Here is a 6,500-nt window from a genome sequence, read left to right as displayed (position 1 = left end):
CCATATGTAGACTCATGAGCAGCATGAACTGCATGTCAATACTTTCATCTCTGAGATGGCTGCTCAGTTCAAGCTGTCAGCTCAGCAGGAAGCCAGCAGCATGAAACATTTTAGCTGACACACAGATATGTGCTATCACGATGTTACTTATTACTGAAGGATAATATTTCAAAATGGGACTTTTATTTCCTTTCATACACACAAATTTTGATTTTCTCTGTAAAAAATGCAAGGAAGAAGAAAAAAGATGTGAAATATTTATCTTTTAGTCATCACTGATTTCATGTCAACAGAAAACTACCCACTTAGTGTCGGAGAGTATTTGTATTTTTTATTTGTATATTTTGCATACTGGTGGAAAGAACTGTTTGGATCTGGGTGTGTTAAAGTGAATTTACTCGTACTCATGCTGCCCCGATGTCATGCCAGTGCATAGTGGGAATGGCATAGGCACCGATCGGTTTTCTATCGCCCATTTGCTGGGAGTAAGGGCGCCCTCCGTTTGCGAGGTGCGCCTGCTGTTTGCTGCACAGGGAGGAGAGGGCGGGGCGGCGGGGGATTCTCTGGCTGGCTGGAGCAGCGTCTAATAACCAACTCGCAAAATAAAACAAAATCAAACCAACAAACACGAAAACACCAGACATTATAATACAGACTTATTATATTGCAAAAACAAGATTGAGCCAAATCCAACAGTAATTATCTTTGGGATCTCCAAAGAAACACAAAGTTTACGACATTCTCAAAAAAGGTTTATGTCATATGCATTGATCATCGCAAAGAAACTGATCCTGCTGCTTTGGAAAGGCAAAGAGGTTCCTGTGTTAAAGATGTGGCTTGCAGAACTTACAAATACTCTTCACCTTGAAAAAATAAGATATACCATGAATGGCAATGTGAAAGATTTTGAACTAATTTGGCACCCTTTACTTTCATATCTTGGGAAAATAAAAAATTTTGGCAGTCGGGGGATTGGGGCCCATAGAGGGTGTTTTTGTTTTTTTTTTGTCTTGTTTTGTTTAGAGAAAAAAGGGGCATAAGTTCTATTAATTTGTAACAACTGTGATACTTGCTTCTAATAAAAGATATTTGGAAAGCTATAATACAGACTTATAATTTCCACCGATGTTTTTTCGAAATTCTATCCGCGAAAAGTGAGCGTGAGAGCCCTCGGTGCACGTGCTCGCTGCTGAAGTCAAAGTAAACTTTATTGTCATCTCGCCTATATACAGTACACTATATAGAGAGACGAGACGACGAGGCTCCAGTTACAGCAGTGTAAGTAAACAAACAATAAATGTAAGAAGAGTAAGAAAATAAATATACACTTTAGGACTCGGGGTAAAGGGGCGCCAGAGGGAGTGTTTGCCCAGGGTGCCAAACAGGCCAGGACCGGTGTGGTGTGTGTGTGTGTGTGTGTGTGTGTGTGTGTGTCTCATTTGTACACAGACACACCAGATGTTCCCGTGCTGCTGTTGCAGTTGCAATACAGTGTTACCTAGAACTGTGAATTACTTTTTATTTTTCCGACTTTGATGCAAACTAACCTGTAGATGCCGAGGGGTAAAAATCTGCATCTACATCACAGCGTTTATTCCCCCCCCCCCCCCCCCCCCCCCCCCCAGCTTCTCTCAGGATTTTAGCTCTTTTCATTGTGAGCCATTAAAACCGACTCAGACTTTCAAGCGACACTAAAAGTACAGTTTTAAATAGCAGACTGTTAACAAACCCCACCGCCAGGTCTTCAAGAAACAAATCTAAATGTAAAGTAATAGAGCTAAAATCATCCCTGGTTTTCACAGACTCCTTAAATATTCAGCCAAATTTCACTTTACTTTTTTGACAGTGTGAGTTGTCCATCTTTATATACAGTCTGTCTTGTGATCCTGACGCGACTGGTTTGAGGTCTCGTCCACGCATTAAGTATTTTTTTAAGATGCAGCTTTCGGCCCCTCGCAGACGGTTCCAGATGACTGAAAATGGGCCTCATTCAGAAATTCAGGAGCCATTTAATGTCACGATCCCCCATGTTTACATGGTTTTCTTCACGACTTTAAGCTTGTGGTTATTTTGCCAACTTGTTGGTTTGGCATGCTCTTAACAGCACTTGGATTGTGTTTTTGCATTTAACGCAGACACAAGTCCACATATGTGGAACTAAAGCAGTAGTAGAATTTGGACCTGGTCCGATTGATTGGTGTCCCGGGAGCTGCAAAGATGTTAATGGAACAGGTGTAATATCACCAAGAAAGCTTTTTGTGCGTCCATCCACACTGAAGGGGTTTTTCTGCAGGGAAGCAGTGGATCACCTGGTTTTAAGAATCTTCAGCTGTTTACAAATTCAGGGGGAAAACGTGCACCTAACCACACCCTGGGGGTGTAAAGGGGCTAAAGGAGCATCATATTGGGGGTCAGAGGTCACTGGAAAATTCTCATAAGTAACCTTTAAAGATGTAAGAAACAAGGCAAAGCAGTTATTTACATCCTGCAGTCACAGCAAGATTAGAAAACTAAAAGCAGAACCCTTTTTTATGCTGTGTTCTTCTTCAGAATCTCCTCAGAAACTTTTTTTGCCTCTAAATATCCACATTTTTGTAGTTGGTCTCTGTTTTTTTAAAGATGTTGTTTCAGAGACACTGGACCAAAACAGTAACATAACACAGTGTAGAACAAAATGATCGACCAGCGCAGTTTTAAAGGATACGTATACCGACTCGGTGGTTTCCATACTTAAGATTATATCATATAGATAAATTTTTCATAATTCCAGTTCTTTTTAAATTTAGGAGACATTACCTGTTCCTGTTTAGCTTGGAGCACCAGTGCACCAGACTCATCACACTGCTGTGGTCTTAAAAGTAAATGGCCTGCATTTGTATAGCGCATTCACACACAGGCAACATTGTAGCCACAGCCACCCTGGGGTGCACTGACAGAGGCGAGGCTGCCGGACACTGGCGCCACCGGGCCCTCTGACCACCACCAGTAGGCAAACATGGGGTTAGTATCTTGCCCAAGGATATTTGGCATGCAGCCAGGAGACAGCCTGGGATCAAACCACCGACCTTCTGATTAGTGGCTGACCTGCTCTGCCACCTGAGCTACAGCCACCCCGAAGTAGAGAGAAGAACATGCAGGAACTTTGCAGGAACCTTTGGAGGAGCTCAGGGTGTTTTCACTGTTGGGACTAGGGTCTAAGTTCTAGGGGTTTTGTTTGTTTTTTTAAACTCTGAAAGTCCCTGTTCAGGAGGTAGCCCCACCCCAAAAAATTCCTGAGCTTTTTTGGGGGTTGGGTAGTTGCTTTCTGAACTTTTATGATTGGTCAACTATTCCTAACATTTTAAGCTAGTCTATGTCAGCATCTGCAAAAGCTTTTAAAATCATTTTGCTTTCATTTTGGTCGAGCATTTCTCGGCTCATGCCTTCAGTGACTGTTTGCAAAGTTGTAAATCACGAGCAACAGCAGTATCGTTGAATCTCTTCAACGCTGACTGCTGTTATGCAGTCCCCTGTCCCTCACATTACATGCCATTGTCGTCTGCATTGTTGTATAATCTGCAGCTTGGGGAATGACGTGTAAAAGCTTCCTTGCGTCCATGCAGAGGCCTGACTTTCTTAATCGTCACAGGTCCTCACACCACAGTGGAAATGCAGAAACCCAATGATCTAATGGACCTTTTAGTTCCTTGAAAGACGTTCCTGGCACTAAAGGTTTTTGGTAGCTGCAGTCATGTCACCTAGTTACAAATGGAGGAACTGAGTGCTGAGAAACCACCCTTAGATCTTTCCGCCTTTTCGTTGCACTGTTGTATAAAAACGTGCTGAATGTTTTAGTTTTAGCTGCTTTTTTTTTTTTTTTTTGGTAACGTATTTATGTTTTACGGCACTTTTTCCCGTCCAGAATGCATCCTAGCTCTACCTTGAAGGACGTTTCTGAAAGATTTTAAACCTTGAATAAAACCTTTCTTTGTTTAATTGTAAACCTTTTTTTAATGATTTCTTTGATGTCTGTAACGGAGAAAATCACAATGAATGTCAACACTTTTATGTCCATGTTTTCATTTCAGTTCCACTACACTCATCCAAACTATGCATGGGAAATAAAAAAAAGTTCTGAGAGACACTGATGAGAAGTGTGGCTGTATTTCTCTCTTTGGTGTGATTGCATTTCTTCGACTTTTAGGGGCAGCTTTAGTAGTTGCTTGTGTCTTGTCACTCTTAAATCACAAAGGTTCTACTTTGCAGGTTCTGTTTAACAGTTTGTTAATTTCACATAAAATATAGTATTTGTATATAAAGCAGAGTAATTCTGCCCACTAAGAAGATGCCCTCTAGTGGAGGGTATCACAAAAAGCAGCCTGAAGCCATAGTAGGGCGTGATAGAATCTGTCAATGATTTTGTTTATGTGAGTGATGGGTCTGTGTTTGACCTGACCACCTTAATAAAGCTGGTTTCCAATACTGATCAATTGAAGTGCTTATTAATAGAACTTAAATTACAGGCACTGACTCTGGTGGGACTCAAACCCACAACCTTTGAATTCCTTCCTCTGTTCTTTGCTAGAAGTCCAACGCGCTATCCATTGCGCCACAGAGCCCTTCGAAGCCCAGTTTGTCATTTAATTGTTTATCTATTGATTGATTATTTTGAGGTATGAGGCTGCCGTTTTCTCTGACACTTTCAATCAAAATTAGATGTTTGTTTTTCTGTTGACGCAAACACCGGAACAACTGCAGGTGTCCATAAGTTACGGTATTTCAGCATCGAGCTAGCCCTACTGAAGAAGAGTGCGCATGAGGGAATTACTTTCTTTTTAAGTGGCAGGTAATTTCAAATACAACGTTTCTATTGTAAGAAGTGTCACCTGGCAGTTTGCTGCCTTCTGTCGTGTGATTGGCAGAGGAGCTTTAAAAAGGTAGTGGGTGTGTGAGGTGAGGTCAGCTCTCCTCTGTGGGAATGATTTTCAATAAGACACTTCTGTTGTTTGATTCAGATTATTTAGTATTGTAGCTGCTCATGTTTAATTAGTCTGTTTAACATTTGTATTGTATCCCATCAGTTATAATTGTTCTTGCACAGCTCTCTTTATCCAACGTCTTTTATCACAAAAGCGCAGTGGTCACAAACTGTGTGGTTTTTCCGAACAGCAACACCTGGCGCTAATTGTATCTACCTTAAATACATTCCCAGAAACACACCAAACTGTAAAACACAAAAGGTGACCCCTATTTGTACACATAAGGTAACAACAAAAAAATGGCCCCTACAGGTCCAGCTGCTGTATTTCACAGGGAGAGAAAAGAAAGAGCTAACTTCTTTCAGAGATGGAGAAAGAAGAAGAGAGGTAGATTTAAAGGGAAGGACTGCTCAGTGAGGTTTGATTAACTGGAAATTTAAAGCTTACATGTAAGTCCTCATGTTTTCAAACCAGATATTGTGTCAAGTCATGATAAATAGGTTTGTTTGCGGCCATCTGCTGCACATGCTCCACCAAGGTGTCACTATAGATCAGGGGTCCCCAGTCCCAGTCCATGAGGCGCTGGAATGTGGCCGAGGATCTGAACAAGCCGAATGGAATTGTATTGAACTGGTACAGAGTGGAGAATGCCGTTTTTCCTTGGACTCTGCAGACAAGGGAACCTGCCAGTTGCCCTTGGTTAAATCCAGTGTCCAACTGGTCCAGGAGTTCATTGACCCGTGGCATGGGATATGCATCACAGCGTGACACTTCATTTACTTTGCAATAGTCTACACAGAACCGTGTAGACCCATCGTTCTTCACTACAAGAACGATGGGGTTACACCAGGCGCTGTGTGACTCTTTTATTAGTCCCATTCTTAGCATTTCAACCAATTCCCTTTGCCTTTTATGTTCAGGAAGCCTGTAGGGCCATGAACATGCCAGGCTGCATCTCAAAATGATTATTATTCAGCCGCTCCACCAGCCTGTCAGTTTGAGGGTGGTAGACGTTGGGCCCAGTCAATTTATTGCTCAATAACTCGCACAGATCCTTCAGTGTGCAAGACTTTAACGACGTGCCCTGGTCAGTCAATATTTCTTTCGGAATACCGACTCGGGAGATGACCTGAAACAGTGCCTGCACCACACTCTTTGCAGAAATTGCAGTGGCACTGCTCCAGGGTATCGCATTGCACAATCCACCAGAACTAATACAAAGCGATAGGCGTGTGCATTCTGAGAAAATGGCCCGATGAGGTCCATGCCGATGCGCTAAAATGGGATCTCCATTAATGGGAGTGGGTGCAAAGGTGCTTTTGGTATGGCCGGCTGGTTAACAAGTTAGCATTCCGGACAGGATGCGCACCAGCAGCGCACATCTGCTTGGATTCCAAGCCAATAAAATCGGGTCATTATTCACTCCAGAGTCTTGTCATATCCCGTATGCTCTGCCATGGTGTATAGTGAGCCGCCTGGAAAATAATTTCTTGGCGGCTTTGTGACACCAACAACTGGGTGTGTTTCACAACTCACTCGATA

At 42.4% G+C, this 6,500-nt stretch overlaps 1 non-coding gene across 1 annotated transcript; it reads right to left on the bottom strand.

Moving 5' to 3' along the window:
* Nucleotides 1-4,506: 4,506 nt before the first annotated feature.
* trnar-ucu (transfer RNA arginine (anticodon UCU)) lies at nucleotides 4,507-4,598 on the bottom strand. Its single transcript is given in 2 exon segments — nucleotides 4,507-4,542; nucleotides 4,562-4,598. It is a non-coding gene; the product is annotated as a tRNA-Arg (tRNA).
* Nucleotides 4,599-6,500: the final 1,902 nt, after the last annotated feature.

The sequence above is a fragment of the Maylandia zebra genome, linkage group LG7 (genome assembly GCF_041146795.1).
Source record: "Maylandia zebra isolate NMK-2024a linkage group LG7, Mzebra_GT3a, whole genome shotgun sequence".
In the NCBI taxonomy this organism is placed as follows: Eukaryota; Metazoa; Chordata; class Actinopteri; order Cichliformes; family Cichlidae; genus Maylandia; species Maylandia zebra.
The sequence above is the reverse complement of the archived record's forward strand: the minus strand, read 5'-3'. Positions and strand labels throughout refer to the sequence as shown.